Consider the following 10,310-nt stretch of genomic DNA (forward strand, 5'->3'; position numbering starts at 1 on the left):
AAACTGTGGCACAAAATGGTACCAAAAGCACTTATGTTACAAATAGGAGACAATATTCTGATTAAAATATCACCACAACTGACATACTTTAGTTATCACCACTTTGATAATTCAGTTCAGGCCATTTTAGAGGGATTTTGCAGAAACAAGAAGACTTCTGCCTTTTCACAGCATCTTTCTTCTTCTCCATGGCAAACCAAGGCATGCAGGTATACATAACAGACAAGCTTTTCAGATTGTTTCTATGAAGTGCAAGGGCACTAATGACCACATCTGTATGTACTCAAAAATGAGGACAAATGTTCCCAAATTTCTGAAATTTATACAACCAACAAATGACACTTGTATAAAAATGCAATAAACACTGAAATAACATAGTAGCTAAACTACAAGTCTAACTCTGTTTACATTAAGCATGGTACGTTTAGTTTAATCCATTCAGACTCTGTGTTGTGTGTTTCCCTCAGTTAGTGCCTCTCTGCTGAGGAAGAAAAGTCATTATGTCATTTACAGAGAAAAAATCCGACAGTAAACACTGGTGGTGATTCATTGGTTTGTTATGTAGTCCATTACATTCTCCTTTTACTGGACAGTAAACACTAGAAACTCCACAAAGTTTTTTTTATGCTTTTTCTTCAGAGTGTTTTTATGCTTTTGGGAGCTGCTTAATGAAGCACACATCCAAAAAGGTAATCTCCTTGAACGATGGGGAAAATGTCCCCGGAGCAAAGCGTCTCACAATCCATCTCACCCACTGCTTCCAAAATGGTTCACTAAAAGTCGACCTCAAATGAATACAGGGACTGAAATATCTTACCATTAAGTTTTTTTGTCAAATGTCATAGCAATGAAAAGTCTGTAGGACACTGCAAATAGATTATGAAAGAGTGGAAAACCCTATAAAGTCCTGAAGGCAAATAAGATTTAGCTGAAGATAAAGGTCAGGGCGCTGGAGGAGAGATACAGAGAGGCATGTGGACAAGGATGACTTGATTATCCTGGATGGGAGCACAAAGAGACATGTCCTTTTGGGACAGGGTTAGAAAATAAATATCATCTTTTAATAACAGAAGCAAAAACGCGAGTAGAAATGTTTAGGAAATGTATGTATGTAAAGTAAGCTAATTCCTTCAAAAAAAACAGTCAACTGAAAACAAATGTTTCTGTAATTATTGCTTACTGAAAACTAATGCTTATGCTTTGTAATCCTCAATATTAGTTGTGAAATAACATCAAATGCAGTTTTTCATTATCCAGGGGTGTAAGTGAGATTAACAGAACAGCCCGAGGCTTATAATAAATCTTTTGAATTGTAGCAATTGCTTTAATTTTGAGCACTTAAACATTTTTGTTACAGTGTATGACTCCTTTTTTTAAATTATACATACATTTGAGGAGTCACTCTTGTTTGCACTAAGTGTTTCCGGGTCCGATGTGTTCCAAGGTAAGAGAGAAGTAACTCTGGGATCGGCCAAGTCATTACTGTATGTATAACTCAGTGCAGTAAAATACAGCTTAGAGGCAGCAGAAAGCTTTCAGTACGGTTGTGTGTGAACGTGTGTGAATGCGGATGTGTGGATGGTCCGTCCATGTAGCGTAACGCCTTTCAAAGAAAATGGTGAAAAATAGGAAACTGAACTCTAAATGTCATTCATTCAGCTCGGATGTCGTGGTGACCTTCAGCAGAATCAACTCTTCCTATTGTGAACGTGGACGAGTGGGCTCTGCAAAATATCAAATTTGATAAGAAAAAAGTGTGTGTGAAAGCGAATGTGTGCGACTGTGTGGCCAGTATAGGCTCAGATGTGACTGTTATCTGCACAGATTGGATACTATTGTGAATATGTGTTGTATGTGTTGTTGCTTTGTTTGGTTCATTAGATAACCTTTGTGAATACAACAATAAGGCATACACCATATAGATTTTGTTATATTTTGATAGGTTGGGTGTTGTAGCTTTTGCTGAGACAGAGTTAATGGCTTAAAAACAAAACATTATAAAGTAAAGAGAGTAGCAGGGTTTAAAATATATGGCAATATTTGCCACAAATTGCTGGATTCAATTAGGGATGTCATAGTATTATAAAATTAGGTAGCTTCTACCAATAAATAGGGTTAAGCAATTTTGGAAAAATGTTTAATTGAGATTTTTCTGACATATTGCCATTTGTTTTGTGATATATTTTTTTTAACATCAAGCTTCAGGTCAACATTCACTGTGGAATAGATTTTAAACATGTGGTGGAGAATTAACCACATAATATCATAAAAAACATGACTGTCACACAAGGAGGATGGCATGAATTTGTAAAACCACTGGCACAACAGTTTAAACCCCAGTAACATAGGACTTGATTTGCTATTTACATTGTTTCAAATTGCGATTTTGATCTAAAATTAATGAACTGTTTAGACCTAACCAATACCACTGAAATGCTCCGATTCTCAATACCAAGTTGTAAACCAGAGCAAAACATAGAGCAGTTAAACAAATTAATTGTAACATCTCTCAGTTTGGATTATGTGTCTAGATGTGGCAGCTGCTTAGATAAGTTTGAAGTGTTTCCTCTGTTCATTACAAACACAGAAGAATTTGCATTCTGGCTTTTGGTCGTCTGCAAGTGGTTCCTGATGATCCAACTGGAACACTAAATATTTCCATACACAACAGCGGACTTGTTGCTCAATCTGCAATCACAATCTCCAGTAGTCGATCTATGCAACCCTGTCTGCCAAACATAACACTTCTCTATAACTACACCACATTCTTATTTGGAAAGAAAAGCACTTGTGATTTGAAACAATCGAGCAAATTACCAAAAGGTAAGACAATGATGTAGTCGAAAAGGTTTCCAGTATGAAAAAGCAACTAAATCCGTGTGAGGAGGTAGGAGACACCAGATATTTTCACCTGGGCAGCTGCAGTTCAGGACCTGTTTGAAACTATTATTCGTAGACAGAAGTTTCAGTTTCATTCATTGTCTGTTCTAAGTTTTCACTCCCTGTTTAGTCAGGTTTAGGAAAATATCACATTTCAGTTGATGCTTTCATGATAACTATTTGTTAGAAACTTGGTTAGTTCAGATACCAAAACTGTGTGGTAAGGTTTAAGAAAATAGCATGTTTGGTTTAAATTATGACCCTTTCACAACATTTTTGTCACTTTTCTATTTCCTAGGTTACCGGGGTGATGAGTCCCGCCCTGTCCTATGCTGAAAAGGAGCAATATGAAGCACTAAAAGAAATGGCACACATGCACCGATCAGCCACAACATTATGACCACTGACAGCTGAAGAGAATAACATTGATCATATTGCTACTATCTAGTGTTCTGCTTGAACACCTTGGATTTTGGGATCCGTGTTGAAGAGACTTAGACACCCAAATAAACATTGTCCCAGAACAAGCACACTCCTTCATGCCAATGGCAATTCTAAATGTCACTGGCCTACCCCTGCAGGAAAATGCACCCCACCACATTGCAAAAACATGACAATCGCCCAAGATGTGGATTTGACCTCCAAACTTCCTAGACTTCATTCTGATCAACAGGATGCAGTTTGATTCACAGAGGTCCCACTGCACAATCCAGATCACCCAAAGGATTCACTGCCAACGTCCTGCTGCCAGACCTCATAAAACACCCCGAGAAGTCCTCTTGTCCAGGCCTCCATGCATGTCCATTCAGAGCATTTTTGACAACATAAGGGGGACCAACACAATATTAGGCAGGTGGTTATAATGTTATGCCTGATAAGTGTATGGCAAGGAAGACCTTAGCTCCCAAGCCCTCAGGTTCAGCACCATCTACTGAGAGGTCTTTGACAACAACTTGTTCGACATCAGCACCTCACCGTCAGCCTTCATAAAAACGTAGAAGGTTGTAATACTTAAAGAACCATAGATATTGCATGTGTACCCGCCATCAAAGGAAGATGATGCAAATGTATGTACTGACTTGCCTTTTTTTGTGTGTTCAACATCACTGTAAACAACTCCATTAGGACAAGAAAGGCTTATTACCACAATTACTTTCCCCGACAGTTTTGCTGCAGCCTTTGTGTTCACCATGACAACAGGCCTAATACCCCTGAACATTACTAAACCATCTGCAGAAGGGTTGCTTTATGCACATCAAATAACAGTAATAGTCTGCTAATGGCATTATTGCCCGCTGTGTCATCATGCCATAGTCCTGCATGCCTCAAGGGAAAAGAGAAAAATCTGTTCTATTATTCCAAAGTTAAAGCTCTCATAGCCAAAATATTAAGATTATTTTTTATTTGTTTTCCTCGCTGTGTTTCTTCATTTGTTTGTTTGAATTTAATCATTGCAACTAGAGCAGGGAAGAAGGAAAAAAAAACAACTCTTGAGGGTTTCTGCTGAATGGATGTCTTTTAGCCAGCATGTTTGTTTGTGTGCAGATTGTTAATAACAAGCTATCCTCTCTTCATGATTGGGCCACGAGGAATGTGACCTCATCTCTGGGAAAAATAATTAGAACGGGCGTTCAGAGCATACTGAGGAGCCCTTCTGTCTCTCCCAGAAACAACACTGCACAAAGACAGTTCTCTATTCTGCCTTGATATTTCTGTCTAGTGCTCCGGTTAAATAATCTTAATGCGATGGCTAAATACTACCAAGTTTGTGGCCTGTAAAAGGGTGGCTGCAATTAGAGTAAGATTAGCTAGAAGAAGGGCAGGTTTCAGACTCGGGCTGATTACAGGCTTCACAGAAATAAAAGCTACATGCCAGGTTTGGCTTCTTTTCACATTATATAAATGTGTATCACTACTGTTGCATGGCAGCATAACATTAGCATCCAATCGTTAATACTGGCAGCTACTAAGCAACTGTTAAAGGGTCAAACAGAGGGAGCACATTTATATTTCATTACACACAAAACAAAAGGATGCTTTGAATTCATAATATATGAGCTTTTAGGTAGCTGCATCCATTATTCACTGCAGATATCATTACTGGAGCACAATCAGATATGCACTGCTGTTTGTCATATACTGCCATTATGTCATATAATTACTGTCTGTATTGTGCGTCCTACAGGCAGATTTAAGTTATTACATATTCAGATGAAAAACACTGCATCCCCCTTGAGAACAGATGATTACTAGAATCTTTGATGTTGCTTGTGCAGGAGAACAATGCGCCTAGCATGTGAACATAGGTAAAGGTTTCGGTTACAATAAATGATGGGCACACAGAAATGGCATATTTGATGCTGGGCGCTTTTATCTTGCACATCATTTCATGTTAAGATGTACTCTGCCTTTTTTGCATACAAGCCAAATGAATACTAATGGTCATTTGGAAGCTGCGTTAGTCTTTTAATTAGCTGGAAAGCTTTTAGCCAAACTACTCTCATCCTTTACCATCCTTCAATCTCTACATGCGAGCTGTAACAGGAGCCTGTTGTGAATGTTGTAATTGCCAAGGTCCTCAAAGCTATCTGCTGTAAGACAGCTGCACTGATAGGCTGTGTGCTTGGAACGTGTGTGTGTGTGTGTGTGTGTGTGTGTGTTTAAGCTGTCTGTTTACACCAGCATCTGTGTCTGTGTGTTTAGTCGTTCTTGTATAGTTAACAAAGTTATTGTTCCCATCATAGCACTAATACAAACAAAGAAATTCATCAGGTTTGGGTTCCAATATGCAGTGGTGATTGATGATATCATTACTTTAATGTGTAATGGTTTATTATTAGTTTAATGATTTAATCGGCCTTTGAGTCTTGGCATGGGGTTGTGTATGTGTGTGTGTATGAAAATGTTTGTCACTGTGTTCTGTCTGTTTCTGGATGTCCACCAATTGTTCACCCCAGTGGCTGCTAAATGTTTGCCTGTATGCAGCCATAGATGAGTGTGTGTGTGTGTGTGTGTGTGTGTGTGTGTGTGTGTGTGTGTGTGTGTGTGTGTGTGTGTGTGTGCAAAAAGCTCCACTGTGCACGTGTGTGTATATGTAGCATCTGCTCATTGTTGGCTGAGTGGTGCAGTGTGTGTCGGCGCTCAGGTGCAGCCACTCTTGTCTCCTGTTGCTGTGATCTCTGAGCTGAGAGGCATTATTAGCAGCCTCCAGCTCTCGTAGCCTTTTCCACCCTAATTACATACCCATCATTAAAATGCTAATTCATACTGTTAAAGGGACAATTAAAAGGGTAATTAAAAAGGCTTTGTTCCACCAGTCTACCTGCTTGAACAGTCTGACCACTGCTGGTTCTCTTTTGATCTTTACTATCCCCATAATGCCTGAGGCCTAATCCCCTTATCCAGGTTCAACTGGGTGTCACTGGCTACTAGTGGAGGCTAAAATATTACAATGTAGAACACTCGAAAAAAAAAAAAAAAACTGAATACAGTCACTTAAATTAAAAAGGCATGCAAAAGGACATTGTATCATTAAAATTTTTCAAAGTTTCATATAATAGACAAGATCTTCTCTTCCTTCCTCACGCTCAGGAAGGTCAAGTAGGTCAGATACTGTGAAGTGTGTTAAACTACAGGTTACAGCTTCGTTTGCCTTTATCTTAAGCATCCAGTTTCAGTCTCTTTTTATACAATATGCAACCTATTCCAGATTAAAGTGAACCATTTATAAATATATGTGAAAAAAGCATAATAAAGCTAAAGTTTCAGCCACTTTAGATGCTCACAGTAGTACTGAAGACAGTATGACAACATCTAAAAAGAACAATTCTACCAGAGAACAACGTTTAGCTACAGGAAGAACAAGGGAACCTCCAACAGACGCTATGACCCTCACAGAGGCCTGATGTCAACATCACCAAGTCTGTTCTTTCTGTTAAATACACTCTGTGTAAAGTTAAATGATGATTAATAACGTCTCATGATATTGTTCTTTAAAAACATCCCCACTTCAGTCGGAAACTCTTGCACACTAGTGGAAGCAGTGAAGTGCATTTTCCTACCCCAACCTTATTTCTATCCGTATTTTTTTTTCTTTCATTTTTGATTCTGTTGTAAAGAGCAACAAATCATTTCTGGGATGTGGACCTAAAACAAAACTCAAACGAGTCATCCAGGAAATCATCTCCACCATCTGTACCATTCAGAGCCAGAAATCTGTGATTCAAACTGGAACACACATTTTGAACATGTGTGGCTAGATAATGGATGGATGGCTGTTCCTTTGGTAGGACAGAGTCTAACTCCCTGTGACACACACTAGTGATGATAATTATTGCCGTTTCATGCATAATGAAACTGCAGAATGCTTGATTTGACTTGTTTGTATTGTTTTGTTGTTTTGAAACTCTATATGCTTTCATCTGGTATTAAACACAATTGGACCTGGTGACTGAGTGGTGCGGCGTTTAGCCATTAGAATGGAGCTCACTGCAGATACAGCCAGTGTTAATGAAACTTAGCGCAGATGGAACCCCCTAAAAATGAGAAATGATGGATTCGCTCCAGCTTGCAGATGCTGCGGGCCCTATTTGGTTTCAGGGCCGGTGAAGTGTCAGTGGTTTAATTTTATAGTGCGTAGTTTTCCCTGATTTCCCCCCGGAACGGAGCGCTGCTGGAGAATACGGAACATCTGCCGCCACTCAGAAAGAGATACATATAAAAACCATCATTCCTATCAGTGCTAGTTGCAGCAGAGTCAAGGAAGAGAGCCAAACACACATTAGAATAGCTGCCTTTTTTTTCCTGTCTCGTCTTGGCTCTTGGGGATTGGCAGTCAGAAACCTATTAAATTATCCTGTGTTGTTACAGCATTTGTAGCATTTCAAAGATGAGCCCAGAGGCAATACTGGGTAAAGGTACACTATCAAACACAGTGAAGAAAACCTGCAAACTCTATAGCATGATGTTGTAATTGAATTTGAGATAAGCAGTACGGTTATCGACGGAAAACTATCTTGGTGGGAGCTTTAAGATGTGACATTGCAGGGTCAGAGCTTCATTGCTCAATTTGTCCTCCGTTTTACAGCCATAAATAGGAATCAAAATAACTTTATTTGCCAAGAAATGGGGAAGCATTTATCTTGAGAGTCCCAATTCAGTCAAATAAGAAGGTTATGTCTCAAATGTTGTGCACAAATTCCTTGTTTAAAAAAAAAAACTTTATAATCAACTGTTTTGACTTCCATGTTCGCAAATTTATTCTAATTCTATTAGTAATTCGCTTAGTTGCCTTGAGGACATTAAAGTTCAAGTCTGGCTCATGATATTAGCAGTAAACACTTACGAAAATGTTCAGTGTGAAAGTTTGTCTGATACAGTCTGGAAAAACAAACAAATAAAAACCTGTGTGCCCTTATTTTTTCTCCAAATGTAATTCACAAATATAAAATAGTAGCATTAGTAAGAGATAACATTGCACAGACGGCTTTTATAATCGTGTCCCAGGCAAAATGCAATTTTATAAAAGCACAATTCAAAAATAAAATAACAGCTTCCTATTTCATTGCATAAACAACTTTTTTTTTTTTTGTAATTGAAGTTTTTATTCCATGTTTTTACATTTTAACCACAGAACACAGACAAAAACACCCAAACAACAAAATGTGAGGTTCAGTACAAAACCAGCTGTCGTGATGCATTAAGTTTGTATTCAGTTTGTAGACAGGAAGGTGCAAAAATTGTCCCATTGTTCCATCGCGTCTTCATTCCTAGAGGTTAGTCGTCCTAACATCTTCTCACAGGCCACATTCTCAGTCATTTTTTCTTTCCACATTTTCAGAGTTGGGGAATGAGGATCCTTCCATAACTTTAGGATCAGACATGCACATGTCACAAGAGCAGTATTTAAAACTCTAAAACTATGTCTGTTTAACAAGGGCACCTCTGTTCTATCTCCTAATAAACATAGTCTAGGTGATTTGGGTACATTACAAGATAACCAACTCTGCATATAACTTAAAACATTGTTCCAAATCGGAAAAACCAAAGGGCACTCCCACAGAGCATGCATCAAAGTACCCTGAGCTTTCTGACATTTCCAACACAGATCATTTCTGCTAATACCCATTTTATAAAGTCGAGAGGGGGTATAGTAATATCTATTGAGAATTTTATATTGAATGAATTTTCCCTTGGCTTCTCTAACATATAATCCAGAATTTGACATAATTGAATCCCAAATATCGTCATCTATAAAACAATGTAAATCTTTTTCCCATATTGCTTTTAGACTTTTAATTGTGTTATTATTTGCCCAAGGGCAAACGTTATACCATTTAGAGGCTTTACACAGTAGTGGAGGTAATAGCAGAAATGTCTCTACTGGGGTTCTCTCCTGTGATTTATATTTTCCTTTTAAACAATCCCGTATCTGTAAATACTTCCAAAAGTGGCCATGACCCTCTAATTTGAATTTCTGCTTGATTTCATTAAATGTCATAAAGACATCGCCCTCAAATAAGTCACCAACAGTTCTTATACCTTTTCGTAGCCATTGTGCCCAGTAGATAGACTGTTTGCCAATCTTAATTTTGGGGTTGTTCCATAAAGACGAGTACCTCATGACATACGGATCAAGCTTGTATTTTCTATGTACCTCCAGCCATACCATTTTGGAAAATTTTAAGATTGGATTTTCAAACTTGTCTTTGTTCAACTTTTGAGATAAAGTTTCGATTGGCGTAAATGGAGAAGTAAGTTCCTGTTCAATTAAAATCCAATCCAGGTCAACTTTCCCCGCCCAATGTTTGGCTAGTCTAGACATTTCGAAGGATATACTGTAGTGTTCCACATTGGGCAGGGCTAAGCCCCCTTCCTTTTTCGGCTGACAGAGTCGACTTAGGTTAATGCGTGGTTTACGACCATCCCAGAGAAAGTGTTTTATCATGTTATTGTAATTTAATAATAGTGGCTGGGGGATACATATTGGTAACATTCCGGTATAGTAATTAATAAGTGGGGTTATGACCATTTTCACTGCATTTACCTTCCCCCATAATGTCAAATTTAATTTACTCCATTTATCCAAATTTGTCTTAATTTTGTTTATCAATTTGCCCATGCTGTCAGCCAAAATATCCTCAATGTCTGGGTCCAACTCAATTCCTAGATACTTCATCCCTTTATGCATCCACCTGAAATTGAAACCAGACACAGAGCCGTGACTGCAAGATTGAGAGACTGGCATGGCTTCAGATTTTTGCCAATTAATTTTATACCCAGAGTACATTGAGTATTCATCAATAACCTCTAGCAGAGTTGTAATAGAGTTAGCAGGGTCTTTACTTAAAACCAAAATGTCGTCTGCGTATAAAAACAATTTGTGTTCCCTTCCTCCCCCCAACACACCTCTGATTAGTGAATTTTCTCTA

This window comes from Amphiprion ocellaris, chromosome 1 (genome assembly GCF_022539595.1).
Source record: "Amphiprion ocellaris isolate individual 3 ecotype Okinawa chromosome 1, ASM2253959v1, whole genome shotgun sequence".
NCBI lineage: Eukaryota > Metazoa > Chordata > Actinopteri > Pomacentridae > Amphiprion > Amphiprion ocellaris.